This window comes from Ovis aries, chromosome 21 (genome assembly GCF_016772045.2).
Source record: "Ovis aries strain OAR_USU_Benz2616 breed Rambouillet chromosome 21, ARS-UI_Ramb_v3.0, whole genome shotgun sequence".
Lineage (NCBI taxonomy): Eukaryota > Metazoa > Chordata > Mammalia > Artiodactyla > Bovidae > Ovis > Ovis aries.
In genome coordinates this window covers 26,992,714-27,010,640 of record NC_056074.1, presented here as the reverse complement: position 1 = coordinate 27,010,640, position 17,927 = coordinate 26,992,714, and the positions used below count along the sequence as shown (strand labels likewise).

Below are 17,927 nucleotides of genomic sequence, written 5' to 3'. Positions count from 1 at the left end.
ACGTTTTAGCTTCGCGTAGCATCTGTCCGTCTATGGGGTCACACAGAGTCGGACATGAATGAAGTGACTTAGCAGCAGCAGCATTTGTCCTTTCTAGACCAGGGGATGGCTTTGGTTAGTCTTGTAAACACTGTAGTTAGTGTTGTGAAGGAGCTGCCATTTCTCGAATCTTTGTTGTTTCAGAAGCAAGCCTGTCCTTGGGTCTCAGGCGGCTGGGCCAAGCACCACTTGGAGGAAAATGAATTTAACCGCTCTTCTTAGTGGTCCGGCTTGCTCCTGTCTGGTTTTTTGTAACAGTACATCTTGCAAACAAATACACCTCATGTTACCTTGCCTGAGCTGAGAAAACTCAGAATGATGGCAGAGTTGGGGAGGGACCCCATTAGATACTCTTTCTCTGTTGAAAACAACTTTCTAAACCCACTTTTCTGTTTGCGTAATACTGTTACCCTGCACCATGGACTTAACTTTAGAAGCACAGATGAGGTCACTGTGTGTGTCCTCTGCAGCAAGAGAAGCCACCGCAATGAGAAGCCCTCACATCACAACCAGAGAAGGGCCCTGCCTCGCCACAACTAGAGAAAACCCTCACACAGCAACCAAAACTCAGTGCATCTAAAAATGTTAATTAAAAAAATTTTTTAAAGATAGTGTTTTTAAAAAATTTTTCGAGGTGCCAGGTTTGGGGGTAGCATCTCCTCAACCCCATCACCAGATAGCTGCAAAGTCAGGGGTTTCCATTACCTTCTCAGGCTTGATAATCCTCTAGAACAACTCTCAAAACTCAGCTCTGCTTGCTATTGCAGTTTTTCTTACGGCAGTAAAAGAGGAGACTCATGGGGTGGAGGTCTGCGAGGGTCCCAGACACGAAGCTACCCTGGCCCCTCCCTGGGGATTCAGGACTACCGCAGTCCAGGTGCACAGAGGGTGCCAACCAGAAAGGTCACATAAGCTTCAATGCCTGGAGTCTTTATTGGAGTTTCATCATATCAGCAAGATTGATTAGATCACTGGTTATTGAACTCAGTCCAACTCTCCATCTCTAATCACATGATTGGTCTATTGACATACCATTGACAGGCCTGCACCCTGACACTCCCCAGGGGTTATACAAACTGTCAGGACCCATCCTAAGTAACAGAGACACTCCTATCATTCCAAAGATTTAGAGGCTTCCTCCCAGGAGGCAGGGACAAAAGCCAGGCAAATTCCTTACTACACAACACTGTTTGCCCCTTGCACTCCTGTTCTGGAGTCATCTCCATGTCCTAGATAGGGACCCCTTCACCTTTCGGCCTCCTTGGTGGCTGTCTGTGTATACGCCTCCATCAGCTAGAGCCTTAAGGTTCTCTTGGACCAGTGGCCTTGAAATATTTCTGTTCACTTCCTTTCTCTCACCCCACTTGGCACACCCTTATCTGCTGTGATCCAGGGCAGTGAGAATGGGGTTTTAATCAAGCCTGATCACCTGGGAGGGTGAAACTCTGCTTTCCTGGGGATGTTTTCTGTTGTGCTCCCAGTCACAATAAACTGTGTGTGCTCAGTCATGTCCAGCTCTTTGCTGCCCCCACAGACTGCAGCCCACCAGGCTCCTCTGTCTGTGGAATTTCCCAGGCAAGACTGCTGGAGTGAGTTGCCATTTCCTCCTCCAGGGGATCTTCTTCACCCAGAGGTGGAACCTGAGTCTCCTGCCTCTCTTTCCTTGCAGGAGGATTCTTTACCGCTTAACCATCAGGGAAGCCTTGGGGCCGGGGCGGGGGGGGGGGGGGGGGCACGGTAAACAGGCTCCAAATAACTGCTGGGAAGAACGGTTAGAGCTGACTGGGGGTTGGTACGGGTCGGGTAGGGGAAGGACCTAGGGTGACTCCCGGGGAGCCTATCCTGAGTAGCAGGGTAGATGAGGTGGGTTACAGTAAACAGAGGAGGAAGAGGTCTGGGGGGCCACTCCCAAGCCTACGTCAGTGCTATCATACAGCCGTGTGTCCAGAGGGGCCCTGGAGGAGGGCAATTACCCCGTGTGCCCTGAGCACCGAGAAGTGCTCGTCACCCCACACTTCCTGCCGCGTATCCTAGTCATTCCCTGTAATTACACCTGTCTCCTACCTTCTCATGGGCAGGCATGGGGCTTCCTTCTTTGGCCCCCAAGCCCTACGCCTGTAAACTCTTGAAAAGTGGCTAGTGAACAGTAAGGCGGTCCCCCGACTCTGGTAGCTCTCAGGCTCTGAATCTAGATGGGCTTTCAGTTCAAACGATGGCTCTGATAGTTATTGGCTAACTGCGGATAATTTATTTAACTTATCTGAGCCTCAGTTCGAGCACCTGCAAAATGGGCATAATAACAGTACCTCTATGACACAGATATTTTGAAGGATTAATTGAAACAATTCATATTAAGTTTCCAGAAGAGTTCCTAATAGATGGCAAGGACCCAATTAATGTAATAATAGGTTTTGTGTGTGTGTGTGTGTGTGTGTGTGTGTGTGTGCTCATTATTGTTGCTAAATTGTATCTGATTCTTTGTAATCCCCTGGACTGTAGCTCATCACACTTCTCTGTCCGTGGAATTCTCCAGGTAAGAATACTGGAGCGGGTTGCCATTTTCTTCTCCAGGAGATCTTCCTGACCCAGGCATCGAACCTGTGTCTCCTGCATTAGCAGGCAGATTCTTTACTACTGAACCTCCTGGAAATCCGGTAATGTTAGGTTAAAGCAGGTTAAATTTGCCATTTTTATTGAGATGGTATTCACATGCTATAAAATTCACCCATTTAAAGTGTAGAATTCAGTACATTCCTAGAATTGGACAATTAGCACCCCAATCTAATTTCAGAATATTTTAATTCTCACATAAACTCAATATCCATTTTTAAATTAATATATCTCCTTTTGTTTGTTGTGCTTTTGATGTCATATATTTTAAAATTGCCTAATCTAAATTCAGAGATTTACCTATTTTTCCCCTCAATATTTTCTAGGTTTAACTCTTACATTTTGGGACTATCAGTTCAGTTCAGTTGAGTCTCTCAGTTGTGTCCGACTCTGTGAGATCCCATGGACTGCAGCATGCCAGGCCTCCCTGTCCATCACCAACTCCTAGAGTTTACTCAAACTCAAGTCCGTTGAGTGATGCCATCCAACCATCTCATCCTCTGTTTTCCCCTTCTCCTCCTGCCTTCAGTCTTCCCCAGCATCAGGGTCTTTTCAAATGAGTCAGTTCTTCACATCAGGTGGCCAAAGTATTGGAGTTTCAGCTTCAGCATCAGTCCTTCCAATGAATATTCAGGACTGAATTCCTTTCCATTTAAAATTAACTTTTGAGTATGATGTATTAAGGTGTTCAGCTTTGCATGTGGATAGCTAATGGTCCCAGCATCATTTGTTGAAAAGATTTTTTTTTTAAAGGATCTATATATTTGTTTGTTGTCAATGTGGACCGTTTTTAAAGTCTATTGAATTTGTTACAATATTATTTCTGTTTTATGTTTTGTTTTCTGGGGTGTGAAGCATGTGAGATCTTAGCTCCCTGAACAGGGATCAACTCACACACCCTGGAGATCTTAGCTCCCTGAACAGGGATCAACTCACCCTGGACGTGAAGACAAAGATGAAGCCTCAACCACTGGACTGTCAGGGAAGTCCCCTGAAAAGATTATTCTTTCTCCCATGAAATTGTTTTGGTAAACTGTCATTTCTGAAGATCAGTTCAGTCGCTCAGTCGTGTCCAACTCTTTGGGACCCCATGGACTGCAGCACTCCAGGCTTCCCTGTCCATCACCAGCTCCCGGAGCCTACTCAGACTCATGTCCATCGAGCCGGTGAAGCCATCCAACCATCTCATCCTCTGTTGTCCCCCTCTCCCACCTTCAGTCTTTCCCAGCATCAGGGTCTTTTCAAATGAGTCAGTACTTCGCATCAGGTGGCCAAAGTATTGGAGCTTCAGTATCAGTCCTTCCAATGAATAATCATTACTGACTTCCTTTAGGATTTATAGTTAATTTTATTGGGTAAGATTTAGTTTTATTACAGTATTCATATGAAAGAAACAAAATGAGGAGTAATTGCAATTTCTCGTTTTACTACCAGATGGCAGCAGTCTCCCAGATTTATTCTCCCTTTCTGGCCTGAAAGCGGGAACAGGTTTTAATCAGGCATCTTCCACAACAGCGTTTCCTGTTGGCCTCTGACCTCCAGATACCCTTGACATTGGCTTCCCCAGCGTGGTAAATCTCGGGCCTTTTATTTTTAAGTTAGTTTCAAACTTAAATTTTTCTGTTCTCTGGTGGAGAATGAGACAGTGGAGGGAGGTCATGGTTTAGGCTCCCCAAGTATATTCACCCTAGAATGAGACTCATAAACACTCAGTTATAAGAGGACTACAAGTTCACTACAGACATGTGGAAAGTATAATCAAGCTGCTCTCAGTTATGGAAAAGCCCAGATAGGAGTACATCTTAGGTGGGACACACAGTGACACCCAGCCCTACAACGGGAGCACTGCCTTATCAGTCCCAGGTCTGTGTTACGGGGCCCCACCTGTAGCACCGGAGAAGCGCGAGAGAGAAGTGAAAGAGCAGGAATCTGAAAGGCCCACCTTCCTTTCGGGAAGAAACACCTTCTGCTCTGACTCACTGGCCTCTCTTGCTGGTTTCTCAAAAGTATTAGCAGTTCTGAGTTCCCTAAACCTACCCGGGAGGGGTCTTGCTACTTCCTCACCCCACCACCTCCAGGCTTCCCAACTGTACACAGGGTTGAAGGGCCACCTTTGTCTGCCTCCCAGATCGCCTAGAGACAGCTGAATTTATCTGTGAATTCTGTTAACAAGACCCCTTCCATATTAGGCATGCTCCATTCATTTATAAGTCATGGCTGTGCTCAATTTTTCACTTTAAAATAAAAGCCTAATGGAAATATTCATTTACCCACCACGTGGTTGCAGAGCTCAGCTGAAATGTCAAGCATGCTTAGCAGTTGGCTGCTTTTATTTTGGCCCAATGCATCGTAGTAAAAAATTGCAATCTCTTTGTTGATCAGAAGCACTCAGTGATATGTATGATTAGTGATTAGTATGATTTTGACTAATAAAAGCAGGCCGATAAAATGTGATTTGATAAATAATGGGAGGAAATAAAGATGGCAGGTTTGGAAGTTGGGGCTGCACTGATGCGCTTCAGGTAGCCGACATGTGTGAGAGGCTGCTGCCCCTCCTTTCTTCCCTGCCCCCACTACTCCCTACAGCCTTTCTGAAATGGGTTTCAGAGTCCTCAGGCTCCTGCCTCTTCCACACCCCGCACCTGCATCTGTGGACCCTGAACCCCAGCATTAAAGCAGACCGGGCACCCCCTTTTCCCAACGCCTGCTGACCAGTCTGTCCCGGGGCGAGTGCGGATGCATGAGCGGGAGGCAGGGAGCCCCAAGCAGCAGCTCTGATTATGGGCCGGGACTGTGCTAACTCGGAGCCCATCTCTCAACACTCTGGGAGCTATTACCATCTGTCCATCAGCAGCTTCAAGGAGCCAGGAGCCATGACCTGGACCATTCAGGGAGCAAGCGAGGGGATGGGTCCCCACTTTGATGTGAGCAACAGGGTCAGAGAGGGCGCAGGAGGTGAGGGCCAGGCCCGGGCTGCAGGCAGCAATCTCCTCTCCAGCTCGGCTTCCACGGTGAGCCCAGCTTGCCTTCATTGCCCCTTTCCCGTCTCCACAGGAGCCTCTGGGCTGCTCTGGGCTCCTGGTCCCACTCCCCCAGCCTGTGTCCCAATTGTGGGCCCATCATTACCTGTCCGCACACCCTCCCTGGAGGGGGAGTGAGGCAGTGGGAGGGCGGGGCGGGGGCGCCAAACCCGCTTGATTCTAAGGGGCAGGTGGTGACTGCTTCCTACAGGAAGCACGGGATCTGAAAAACAGAGGAGAGAACCTTCCCTTCGGAACCAGGAACCGCAGGGCTGGGAGGGGCCTCCGCCTTCAGCTATACTCCTCGAAGGCCATGCCCAGCTTGGCCCTGCACGCTTGCACTCAAGGGGCACTACCTCCTGAGCTTCCCACGCTCACTGGTTGGGGGAGGAGATGGGAGAACAGGGAGGGAGAGAGATGGAGGGCAGAAGGACAAGCAGAGGGAGAGAGCCATGGGTTCCCCTGGATGTGGCCTGGGCTACACACACACACACACACACACACACACACACCTCCTATAGCCAGGCCACACACACACACACACACACACACACACACACACACACACCTCCTATAGCCAGGCCTGAACGGCTGCCAGTTCATCCTGGCCCAGTCGGAGAAGTCTGGCCGTTTTCCTGTCTAAAGTTACAGAATTTTCCAGAAGTTCCCCTGTTTTTTTTTCTTCTGGACTCATAAACCAGATTTTCCCCTATCCTTCTACTTCACCAGCCTAGAGAAGAAAAGCCAGAGGAAGAGAGCGAGTAGGCAGAGGGCCTGCGGTCACACACCCAAGGCTGATCTCTGTCTCTGTCCCTCCTCCTTGGAGCTCCCAGAGCCTGAGTACCCGCAACACCAATGCCTGCTGCCTGCACAGAGCCTCTTGCATGAGTTAACTTATTCGCATGCATGCGTGCTAAGTCGCTTCGTGTCCAACTCTTTGCGACCCCAGGGATGGTAGCCTGCCAGGCTCCTCTGTCCAAGGGAGTCCCCAGGCAAGAATGCTGGAGTCATCCCCCAGAGTCCCAGGGGATGAAGAATAGCCCTGACTGTGCTGTTCTTTCTACAGCACAGGACTGGGCGAGGTCTCCACCTTCAGCTACACTGCTCACCAGCAATGCCCAGCCTGGCCCTGCACACTTGCAAACTTACTACGGTTTAGGGGAGACATAGGAAAGGAAGTTGACTCCTTATTTCCAGAAAGACTGGAGTCAGGCTGGCTCTGGGAGTTGCCGGGCAGTGACTGAGCAGGTAGTCCCCCAGGAGGGGATGTGAGGAGACTACAGTGTAGCTCAGGGATCACCCTGAGAACAGAGTAAATACACCGGCATGCCCCAAACTGGATGGCCCACTAAAGATGGAGCTGGAGACCGTGTTGGAAGTGGAGGACACTGCGGTCACCCCCAGCCAAGCCCCCTCCCCTGCCCCCAGCCAGGAACTGGGTAGATTCGAGGGAGAGCACAGCGTCACGGGCAGTCCCCGAAGGGCTGTGGATCCCTTGAGAGGTGTGCGGCTGATCTGTAGGTGCTGATATGAAGCCAGGACTCTTGGATTTCTGATTTGAAGGTCAGAAGCCCAAGATGCCAGGGCTAAAGGAATCCCCAAGATCTGGCATCAAGTCCTTTCTGGAATCAGAGGAGGAGGGATGAGTTTGCTCTATCAAAAGCGTTCTTTCCTTCTCATCCTCTGAGCGGGTTCACTCAGCACCCGGCATCACTCATCCCTGAGCAGTTTATCTGCCATCAGGGGTGCTGTTTGGTGCAGGAGATGGAAGGGGAGTTAGAGCAGGTGGGAGGGCAGAGAGGAACGCCCCGGGCATGGGGGACACTGGCAGCTTTGTCTCTTACGCTCACCTTTGAGGGAGGGAAGGACAGGGGTTGTCGGTGGCCCCTCCAACCCTACATGGCACGCCACCCTGTGTCTGAGTCAGGGAATTAAGCTGTCCTCACCTCCCCAGTAAGAATGAGGCTTGACGGGCTGTGACAAGAGCTGTCAGTGCTGGGGTCCAGTCCCAGCCAGCGCTGATACGGCAGGCAGCTCAGGACCCCTGGGAAAGAGAGGACCAGTAGAGCAGTATCCAGGGCTCGAGGGGGCAGTACAGGTGGGAACAGAGCAAGCTTTGTACACCCCTCACTGGCCCTGGCCACGGACCGCTTCCTGCCAGGGGCTCTGCCCCTGACCTGCCTCCAACATCTGGACTTGGCACACGGGGCCACAATCCACCCCTACCTCGGCACCCACTTGGGACCAGGCTCTCAGCTTCTCTGGGGAGCTCGTCCTGCAGGGATGAAGATGGGGACAAGCTTCAAGGAGAAGCAGGTGACAGTGACTGTCTTGGCCGTTGTCCAGTGCCTGCCCTCCCAGCCTCTCTTCTCAGCACTGTACTGGGCGATGCCAACCAGCTGCCAACTCCTGGAGCTGAAGTTGAGAGGCATGTGAATGGTGGGGTCATATCCCTGGGGGCAACCCACAGACCCCCACGTGGGTCTGTCTTGGGAGAAAGCTGAGCCTCTGTGGGAGCCGGGCCCCCACCAGAGAGAAGCAGAAAGCACCTGGGGACCAGCCTCCTCATGGTCCCCAAGTCCTCCTGGTCCCTGTGGCTTGGCACGTCCCTGCATGAGCAGGGACCTTACTGTGTTTGCATTTCTGCTTGGTGAGGACATTCTGGGGATGGAGGTTCTAGGCCCTGAGCCCCAGCCCAGCTCATCCCTAAACCGCGAGGCTGGTTAACTGCAGTTGCAGGCGGGGATGGGCAACAGAGGCCGACAGCATCGCTCTGATGCACCGACTTGTTAGCTGAGCATGGCCGTGGTCTCAGCAGGAAACTCACCGCTGGACTGCACTCTGCCTCCTCTGTCCCACATTTCCCAAAGAAATGTGCCTCATCACTGCTTCTCTCGTTCGCCCCTTCCTTCTGGCCGGCCCTAAAATCAACCAGGGTGGGCTCCAGGCCTGGGCTTGGGGGACACCGGCAACTTTGACAGGCTGCCTCTCAGCCTCACCCCACCCCACCCCACCCCACCAGAGATGCTCTGTCCTTGTCTCTTCTTGGGTTGAGGACCCTACTCTGCCCTGCGATGCCCCCTTGGGCCCGGAAGGAGCCTGGGAGTATCCGTCTGACTGGTGGTTCTCAGGGTCCTTGCTGTGATCTCCAGGGGCTCTGTTCCCAACCTCCCCCTCCTGCCCAAGCTGGCTCTGGGTGGACCCCACAGACCAGCCGCCCAGCTGACCAGACTCCGGGGTCTCTGGTTGCCCCTGGAGCTGCACAGAGAGGCTGGGGAGGTTTGCAGAGGCCTCTAGGGTTCCAGTTGGAAAGATGGGAGAGGAAGGCATTCACTGACAGGCACACTCTCGGGTCCCAACCTGGGACGGAGGCCAAGAATTCTCATGCCAAAGTCAGGCACCAAAGTGTGACTGGCTGCTCTTCAGCCGTTTCCCTGCGTCTGCCATCGTTTCTGCTGCGGCCTCTGTCTCCCTCATCCTCTTATCCTCTCTGCACGTCTGTCTCTCCTTCTCTCTGTCTGTCTCTGTCTGCCCTGCCTCTCTGCCTCTCTCAACCTTGCGGTCTCTGCACCTGCCCCTCGGTTGGTCCCTCTCTGGTGCCTTCTCCTTCCTGTGCAGATCCGCCTCTCCCCTTCTCTCTCTCTCTTCTTCTCCCTCTTTTTCTCTGTCCTGATGGTTTTCCTTTGTGTGAAGTCCCTCCTCTCCTCCACCCGCAGCTTCAGCCATATCCTCTCTGCGGCCCCCCACCCCTGCCCCATCCAGCAGGAGACTTGTCCCCAGGACCCCCTCATGGAGACCGGGAGACCCCTGGGTTCTCCTCTAGGCACTGGGAAGCCAGCCCTGTGGTGGGGGAATGGGCGGTGGGCTTTAACCTCTGAAAGTGTCCCCCTGCTCCCCCGGCAAACAATTTGAGTGCTCAGGTGCCTGCCGGGGTTGAGGTCTCCAGACCAGTCCCCTCGCCTCCTTTCCAAAGGGGCTGCTCCCGTAAGTCCCCGACGCTACAGTGTGTCCCCAGGCCCCACACATGAAGGGTCCCTTTTTGCTGTGAAGGGGAGATGAGAAGGAAAGGGGAGGAGGGAGTCCTATATGCCTGGTTCCTGGGGAGAACACTGGACTTTGACTCCAAAGACTGGCCTGAAGACTAAAAGGACAGAGGGACATGGCTGGCCACAGCATCTGTCCCCAGGTGACCCTGTGCCGCGCCACAGCCTCCTCTGTGCGTCCCCTTTAGACGCTGCCCTCCGTGGGCTGGGGGAGGGAGGGCTGACTGAAAACAGCCTCGCACAACAGAAAAGGGGACCGCGGATCAGAGAGGCAGTCAGCCCAGGACACACAGCAAATTGCCGGCGTTGCTGGGGTGGCCTTTCTTCTCCACTCCCACCTCTCCTAGGATTCTGCCTGAAGGCATCTGGGCCGACTGCCACGTGCAGGCCGCTCCTGCCTCCACCCCGCAGTTTCTGCAGTTATAAATGCCTGAGTCTAGCAAACTGGTTTTGAACATCTTCTCTACCCCAGGCATGGGGCTAGGTTGAGAGCTGGATGTGGGTGGCACCTCCAGGGGGCCATCTGTCTGCTCTGAGACCCCTGTTCTCCACGCTGTCTGTGTCTGTGTCGCCCATGGGCCAGGGCTAAAGGGAGGAGGGCACGGGCGTGGGTTGGGGGTGGCCATGGGGCGAGGAGTGGGGGTGGAGGGGCCTGGGTTTAATGAGGTGACTGCCACTTGTAAATGAAACAGAAGGCAGTGCAGCTTGTGTGAACTCTGACCTCTCCTGTCCATCTCGCCTTTCACCGGGAGCTTTACGAGGGCGGCCCCTTCCTCAGAAGGGACCCACCGCAGCTTGGGGATGCTTGGCCTGAGAGGGTCAGGGAGGGTTGGGGTGAGAAGAAGGGCTGGGCCCAGGGCATAGGCTAGGGTTCACCCGAGCCCCTGCACCTCTGCCTGCCTAAGAGGAGCGCTGGAGATTGGAAGGTGGGTGGGGCGCCTGAATTTGAGGACGAATGTGAAAGTCACTCAGTCGTGTCTGACTCTTTGTGACCACATGGATTATACAGTGCATGGAATTCTCCAGAGCAGAATACTGGAGTGGGTAGCCAATCCCTTCTCCAGGGGAATCTTTCCAACCCAGGGATCGAACCCAGGTCTTCTGCATTGCAGGTGGATTCTTTACCAGCTGAGCCACCAGGGAAGCCCAAGAATACTGGAGTGGGTAGCCTATCCCTTCTCCAGCGGGTCTTCTGACCCAGGAATGGAACTGGGGTCTCCTGCATTGCAGGTGGATTCTTTACCAGCTGAGCCACCAGGGAAGCCCGGAGGCATAGTTTGCAAAACTGGAGACTTCTAAAAATGCAAACTCCCAAGCCCCAACCCTGGGATTTCTGGTTCTGTAGGTTTGAGGTGGGGGCTTCCCTGAAGGCTCAGTGGTAAAGAATCTACCTACCAAACAAGAAGCGTGGGTTCTACCTCTAGGTTGGGATCATCCCCTGGAGGAGGAAATGGTAACCCACTCCAGTATTCTTGCCTGGGAAATCCCATGAACAGAGGAGCCTGATGGGCTACAGTCCATGGGGTTGCAAGAGTCGGACATGACTGAGTTACTAAATAACTACAACAGCAGGTTTGAAGTGGGGCTTGGAATCTGTAGTTTTAAAATGCTCCCATGGTGATTGTTAGACACAGCCAAGTTTAGCAACCACCACCGTGGACCTCAGAGCAACATGGCCTGGCCAGAGTCATCCTCTCACCAGGCGAGTGAACCTCAGTTCTCAGGGATGGCCCCTGGCTCTGTTTCCGGGATGTCCCCACGCATCAGGTCCTGTGCTTTGTTTCACAGCCATCACCCTGATGGGCTCTCCTCGTAATCCTGCAGGGTAGATGGCATGATCTGTATTTCAAAAATGGGATGGAGATTAAATATTAATAACTCACCCAAGAGGACACAGAACTGAGATTTGAAAACGATTCAACCTGCCTCCAAAAATTCTGCCATTAAGTAGATACTATTCCATTGCCTTCATGGACCTGCTACTGAGTCCAGGCTCGCTCTGCTCATTGCCCAACAGGCCAATGAATCCAACAGATGAGGTGTTGAGGCAAGGAAGAGACTTTATCTGGAAAGCCAGCTGACCAAGAAGATGGCAGGCTAGAGCCTCAAGATAAGAATCTTATCAGGGTAGGGATACCAGGTTCTTTTCTAGATCAGAGATGGCGGGAGGTGAGGAAGGCCGTTAATCTTGCAAACATCTCCTAAAATGAATGGCAAGCCTCAGTCAGGGGATGTGTTAATTTCTTCTTTCCTACCATCCACAGGTGGACAGGGTTCTGAACAAAAAGGCACTTTAGTTTAACAGTCAGGCAAAGGGGCAGGGCTCTCTGAGGCAAGCCATTCTATATGATTATAATAACAAAAGCAATGAAAAGCAAATCGAAGAAATAGTTCCAACATGGAGTCAGAATTGGTTTCTTCTCTACAACAGACCTATGTAAAGGTCTCATTAACACTGAGATATCCAGTGTGTAGGAACCAAGAAATCACAGTCTTACTGCTTTCTAAATGTAGTCCTGGGGCCAGCTTTGGGCACCATGACTTAACACAGCCCCACAGGGCAGAGACATCGGTCTGGTTCATGACTGCCTCCCAGGGTTGAGCACAGGCCTGATACATAGGATAAGCTTAATAAACGCTCATCGGACGGGTAGTAAATACTGTGAAAAAGAAACTGGAAAAATCCCTTGAAGCAAAGTGTAAGATGGCCCATTCTACACTGGACACTCCTTCATAAAACAAAAGAGTTTTTTTTTGTTGTTGTTGTTTTTCCCCCTTTTTCTTTTAAGCAGAAGAAGTAGGTTTGGCTGAAAGGGACAGGCTCTGGGGAGGGTCCTGTGTCAGCCAGCGCTCTGGGGACAGAAGAAGGGCCCCTTCCCTCTGGCTTTCGGCCCTCCTGCCTGCATCCCCCAGGGCAGGTTTCAGTGGGATCCACCACCCTCGGTGCTAACCTTCTGGAGAGGGTGTTACCCAGGGTTGTCCACGCCTAGAGGCCCGGCTCTGCAGGGCCCATGCTCAGGGCGATGCGTTGGCAGATTTAGCATAATTTTGCCAACACTTCATTCATTCAAAGATGACTTTTCAAAAAGAGTCATTCCTGGAGCACCTCCTACTTCATATAGGTGCTAGCTTTGTTGTTGTTCAGATCCTTAGTCGTGTCCGACTCTTTGCAACCCCATGGACTGCAGCATGCCAAGCTTCCCTGTCCTTCACCATCTCCTGGAGCTTGCTGAAACTCACATCCATTGAGCTGGGTGATGCCATCCAACCATCTCATCCTCTGACCTCCCCTTCTCCTCCTGCCCTCAATCTTCCTCAGCATCAGGGTCTTTTCCAGTGAATTGGCTCTTTGCATGCTGATGCTTCAGCATCAGTCCTTCCAAATGAATATTCAGGCCTGATTTCCTTTAGGACTGACTGGTTTTATCTCTTTGCAGTCCAAGGGACTCTTAAGAGTGTCTCAAACACCACAATTCAGAAGCATCAGTTCTTCAGTGTTCAGCCTTCTGTATGGTCCACCTCTCACATCCATGCATGACTACTGGAAGGAGCTAGCTACATGAAGTGGAGAGCATGTGGTGTGGGATGGTAGGAAGCAGAAAGGATGAGGAACTGGTGAAGGGTAAAAATGAGAGATGAAGAACTGGGGTTTTTCAGGGTGAGGAGGGGAGGAAGGCTGCCCTGTCTGCAGATTTCACCACTGCTCTCAAAGAGATCTTAGGGAGCGGCCTGGGAAGGCTCCTCGCTGAGGATAAATGATGCGGGAGGTGATGCTGGGGCACCTGAACCTTGAGGGATGGCAACATCCCAGGTGTGGGGTCTTCACACAGCGCCAGGAAGGCCGTCCCAGCCATCCTGCCTGCTGGAAGCCTGGAGACCCTTCTGCCTTTGAGCAAAAGTGTGTGTTAGTCTTTCAATCATGTCTGATTCTTTGTGATCCCATGAACTGTAGCCTTCCAGGCTCCTCTGTCCATGGGGATTCTCCAGGCAAGAATACTAGAGTGGGTAGGTATTCCCTTCTCCAGGAGATCTTCCTGACCCAGAGATGGAATCCTAGTCTCCTGCATTGCAGGCAGATTCTTTACTGTCTGAGCCCCTTTAGGCAAAGGGCCAATTAAACGTCTTACCAACAGGGATACTTTTGAGAACAAAACTGACTCTCAACAATCACTCCCAGATAAAGCTTAAACCAGGACTGTCCACAGGTGTCCAGGACAGCAGTTATCTACTTGTGGGTCACCCCCAAGAGTTGGGGGCCCTCAAAGCCAGGAGTCTGGGTTCCCAGTTAATGGTAAGAGCAAGTGACAGCAGCAGGAAGTGGGGCAGCCTCCTGTCAGGGGAGTCTCAAGGGGCAGCACAGTCCCAGCGGGGAAGGTACTGGGCAGGGTCTTAGCAGGGATTCCAGGCTGTAGTCAGAGCACTGCTCTGGGGGGAGCTGCAGGCAACCCAACTCCACACCACAGTGTGAACAATAGAGCCGAGAGTAGAATGGGCCGAGAATTGGAGAGGGCCCGGGGAATGGGGCTGCGCGAAGCCACTCTCCTCCCATGATTTGGGGACAGGGGCCCAAGGGAAGAGGTGTAAAAGAGGCTTCAAGGGGCTTCACAGGACACACTTTCCCACCCTTCCACCTCCATCCAGCCTGAGGCCAGAGACTCCTATTTGTCACCTGGACCCTTGGAAGAATCGTTTGAAAACTATTGGGTTCTAAGAAATTGCACAAATGCTCTCCCACGTACTATTTTGCAGTTCCAGGGGATTCATGCACCCTAAGAATCTTTATCGTAGGAAATGATATATTCCCTAAGCCTAGATTCTTGGCCCATAGAAATCATGAGATAATAAATGTATGTTGCTTTAACCACCAAGGTTGTAGTAATTAGACAGCAATGAACAACTACACATCTCTCATTAGCTTTTTCTGATGCTGGGTCACTCTGTCACAAAGGACGTTCTTCCCAGATTATGGGACACACTCCCAGATGCTCTCATACCTTCTGCACTGGCTGTCTGTTACCATTTGCAGAAGTAAATTTCTTGGCCTGGCAACCCCTCTCTCAGGAAATCTTGTCCTGGCTGAGCTACCCAGCTAGAAAATGTGGCCACCTAGACAGCCCCAGTCTAGGGGATACCACCTGGGAATTGACAATTGACAATCAGGATATAGTAAAAGCAAGAGAGCACTCGAATCCCAGTTTCCTCTGCCCTCACTCACAGTAGGGGCTATTTCACAGTCTTTGCCAGCCCCTTCCTTGCCTCTAGCATGTTTATTTGTAATTACTAGTTACTCAGTACATGTTTGCCAATTCATTCGATCCTGTCATTCCTGAAGTTAAAACTGGGGCTGATGAAGAATTGCCAGGCCCCATCAAGGGCACCTATTACTTAAATTTCAGGACCGTAGGGGCAGTCAATGTCAGGCCTTTGAAGAGGACTCCTGGTGCCGAGAGTGTAGCGAGAGATAATAACCCAACTTGGCATCTGGATCTGCAAGGAAAACATCAGCCTTTTCAGTCTAAGGCTTTCATCGGTCTTCACCTTGACCTGGAGGCCTGGGGAAAGAGCAGAATGGTTTCAAAGAGACATCACACTAATTTCCCCAGGTTCTCCTCTCTTTTAGGAAGGAGAGGAGCAGAAATTGAAGGAGAGAATTAGAGATCTCAGCTACTGGGCCCTGAGATTCCAGTTATATTGATAAGCTTTTCCATTTCCTTCCTCAGAAATTAGAATTACATGGAAGAAGGCTTTGAAGTCCAGAAGTCCAACCATCTCATTGCATAGATAAGGAAACCAAAGCCCAGAGAGGTGGGCAGACTTACCCAGAGTCACACAGCCAGTGGGTTGCAAGGCTGATCTGGAGCCCCGTGCCCTCTCCGGATCACTCCCTGCCTCTCCACCCCTTGGATGGAGACAATTTATGGACATGGGAGCCAGGACATTTTATGTGGGTGCGCCCACAGCCAGGGACTTCCCACACTCTGGGGGGAAGCCGGCCGAGGACAAACATGGGAGGGCCTGGGCCGTGGCCCGTCTCCCTGCCCTCCCTGGAGGCGCTGAGAGTTGGGAGTTCGGCAGCAGAGCGAGGCATGTTGTTCATATTTTTTTGGCTGGGCGGTCCTGGCAACAGCTCTTCATTTCCTGTAAGGGAAGGCCTTTTAAACTCTGAGTTCAACCTCTCTTAAGATGGGGTGGGGTTGGGGCAGAAAAACAAAATCCTCAAAAGCAGAGCCTCTTTGCTCTGACCTGCGGTGCTCTGGCGGGCTGGTGGAGCCAGCAGTTGAGAGCAAGGGCCCTGTCCTGGGCCCGCGGGCTCTGGGCAGAGATCAAAAAAGCGGAAGGAGCAGAGCAGAGAGGGCCACTCCCCCAAGGTGTCCACCCAGCTTGCGCTCATGGTAATGAGCCTGGGTCTCTCCTCTTCCATTTAAGACTTGTTGCTGTTTCGTTGCTCAGTTGTGTCCAACTCTTTGCAACCCCATGGACTGTAACCTACCAGGCTCCTCTGCCCATGGGATTTTTCAGGCAAGACTACTGGAGTGGGTTGCCATTTCCTTCTCCAGGGGATCTTCCCAGCCCCGGGATTAAACCTGAGTCTCCTGCATCGGCAGGCAGATGATTCTTTACCACTGAGCCACCAAGGAAGCCCCCATTTAAGACTAGCTAGAGGTTAAAAATTGTTTTTCCTGCCCTACCCATGCCCCATGTTGGATCTCATTTCAGATCAGATCTTCTGGGAACCTCTTTGATCCCCCAGGTCTGAATCAGGTGCCCTCCTAGGTCCATACAACCATTGTGCCCTGGGTTGCCCCCATGCCTAGCCTTTCATTGACTGCAGTTGCCTGCTTGCCTGTCTGCCTCCACCCACTGCCCAAACTCTGAGGGGCAGACACCTCTGTAAGTGAATGAGAATGAGGGAAGGAGCATCTAATCTCCTTATCTGGTCCCATGAGGCCTCTGAGCTGTGAAGCCCAGAGATGGCAAGGACACCAGGCCTCTCTTTCTCCAGCAGGCCACTCCTGAGGAAGTCTGACCTTGGGCCAGGCAGGTCCATCCAGTGAGGGTCAGGGTGTGAGCCACTAACCCCCTGGCATTGCCAGTAGCTGGGAGACTTTTTGGTTGCCATAGTAACACTGCACATTACCTGACAGTTAAGAGGCATTCCACAATGATTCCAAGGGATAAATGAAACATTGCTTTTCATAGCCTTTTCTTTTATGGCTAAAAATGCCAGATCCTTCAAACGTTGCTCACGCGACATGATTTTTGCTTCTTGTCTTATCCTCTACTTTCAGTCAATCCCTCTTAAGTTTTGACATCCAGAATTCACAGCAGTTCTCCAGGGTGGTTTGACCCACGAAGCTGAGCTACTTTGCCAGTGTTGCTACTTTGCCAAGTTTGGATACTGCTTTTCTAGAAGGCAGTCTGAGGTTTTTTAGCAGCTGCAGAGACCTTGGCCTCCTGTAGTGTGTATAACGAACCAAAATTCAGAGGTTTTTCTTCCCAAATATGTTCTGTTGGTTTCCCTGTCTCACCCTTATAAATATGTGGGGTGGTTGGGTGGGTGTGTATGAGAGAGAGAGATTGAAATGAAAGTGTAGGACCTTGCATTTATTCCTTTTTTAAAAAATATTTATTTACTTGGCTGCATCAGGCTTTGGTTGCAGCATGCAAACTGCTAGGTGCGGCGTGTGGGATCTAGTTCCCTGACCAGGGATTGAACCCAGGCCTCCTGCACTGGGAGCGTGAAGTCTCAGCCACTGTACCACCAGGGAAGTCCCAGGACCTTGCATTTATTTATTTTTATTAAATTGTATCTTGCCCAATTTGTGCTATTGAGATCTGGATTTTTTTTTTTTTTTTTTTGGACCAAGAAATATTCCTTTGTGCTCAGACTCATACCTGTCTCTGACCTGCTCTCTAAAATTGCCAGTATGTACTGTGTGCTCAGCACATGACAGATCACTTTGTTGGTGGTGTTCAGCCACTCTGTCGTGTTGCACTCTTTGCAACTGCATGAACTGCAGCATGCCAGGCCTCCCTGTCCTTCACTATCTCCCAGAGTTTGCTCAAGTTCACGTCCATTGAGTTGGTTGTGCTATCCAACCATCTTATCCTATGCCGCCTTCTCCTTTTGCCTTCAATCTTTCCCATCATCAGGGGTGTATATGAGGATCGCTCTACGTGGATTTTTTTTTTCCCTCTTTAATCTTCGCAGCAA

General features: G+C 51.4%; 1 long non-coding RNA gene across 1 annotated transcript; it reads right to left on the bottom strand.

Annotated features, from left to right (window-relative positions):
- Positions 1-11,611: 11,611 nt before the first annotated feature.
- On the bottom strand, positions 11,612-15,629 carry LOC121817566 (uncharacterized). Its single transcript, XR_006057564.2, has 2 exons — positions 15,532-15,629; positions 11,612-15,264 (listed from the first exon to the last, which is right to left on the bottom strand). It is a non-coding gene; the product is annotated as an uncharacterized LOC121817566 (long non-coding RNA).
- Positions 15,630-17,927: the final 2,298 nt, after the last annotated feature.